The 1347-nt window shown below is 47.5% G+C and overlaps 1 pseudogene; it reads right to left on the bottom strand.

The window, feature by feature from the left end:
• Positions 1-514: 514 nt before the first annotated feature.
• LOC130026673 (uncharacterized) lies at positions 515-595 on the bottom strand (annotated as a pseudogene).
• Positions 596-1347: the final 752 nt, after the last annotated feature.

The following is a 1347-nucleotide window of genomic DNA, read 5'->3' as shown; positions in this document are numbered from 1 at the left end:
TGACCCAAACAGAACAACATTGAGACTCGTACTCTGCAAGTAAAGAAGTTACACAGTCTCCAGGGAAGCTCAGCTAGAGAAGAGGGCACCAAATCAAGGGTGCTGGGAGGATCCTCCCAGGGTGGGAGATGCATGCTGAAAGTAGACTATAGACCAAACATGACTACCACTCAGTGCCTCTATTGCAAACCACAGCACCCAAATGGGGAGAGAGAGAACAAGGGGGAATGCACTGCCAAAGAGGCAGGGTGGGAAAGGGGGTTGGTGGGGTAGGAGGGATGCTGGGACCCGTGGTGGTGCAGGATGGGTGCTGGTAGAGGAATGGGTACTTGATCATTGTGTGACTGAAACCCAAGCACAAAAATTTATAAGTCTACAATTGTACCTCATGGGGTTTCACTAATAAAAAATAATAAAAAGAAAATTCTTGGATTAAAAAAAAAGGTACACAGCCTCCAACACATCCATATGTGCAGGAGCAAACTCAAAACATAAAATAATAACCCAATTAAAAAATAAATCCAAATAAATAAATTTCAATTTTTAATATGAACAGATACTACACTTGATATTAGCCAAAAGGCCGAGAAGCTCAGGGGGATGGAGTGATAGCACAGTGGTAGGGCGTTCGCCTTACAAGCGGCCAACATGGCCAACCCGAGTTCAATTCCTCCGCCCCTCTTGGAGAGCCCGACAAGCTACCGAGAGTATTCGATATGCCAAACATAGTAACAACAAAGTCTCCAATGGAGACGTTACTGGGCCCGCTTGAGCAAATCGACGATCAACGGGAGTGCCTTTACCTTTTATCTTTAACTTTTAATATGAAAATTAAGAGATCATGGGGTCTCACCATGTTTCGTGCTTGTCCCTATCCCTCGCCGAGCGCACCCGCCCCTACCCAGTCTTTCCAGAGGGATTCAGGGCTTCATTCTTATGGTGTTTATCCGGATGCCACTCAGGTTGGAAACTGCTCCTGAACTGTTCAGTGGTTCTGAGCAAGAGATTTAGTCCACTGCTTCTTGCAAGTCAGCGGATGGGGTCCCATCCGATAAGCAGAAAGGCTGGGGTCGTGAAAGTTAGAGTGGGTTTTCACATCAAAATCTAGAGTCGCAAAACTTAGATGTGGGTTTTCACATCATAATCCCAGGGACTGTGCCATCTGGGCAATTGGTAGCCACTGGGGCCCTTTGTTAGTCATCACTATCACCCCTGAATGGGGACCTGGAGGTAGTTTGTTTACCTTTGTGGCACAGCGAGAGATCAGAGCCCCCTACCTCAGATACAGGTATGCCCAGACCTCTGCCAATGGCCCTACCCTGGGTCAGGGCACCTAGAGCCTGGTGC

Source organism: Sorex fumeus, unplaced genomic scaffold (genome assembly GCF_029834395.1).
Source record: "Sorex fumeus unplaced genomic scaffold, SorFum_2.1 ptg000034l, whole genome shotgun sequence".
Taxonomy (NCBI): domain Eukaryota; kingdom Metazoa; phylum Chordata; class Mammalia; order Eulipotyphla; family Soricidae; genus Sorex; species Sorex fumeus.
The sequence above is the reverse complement of the archived record's forward strand: the minus strand, read 5'-3'. Positions and strand labels throughout refer to the sequence as shown.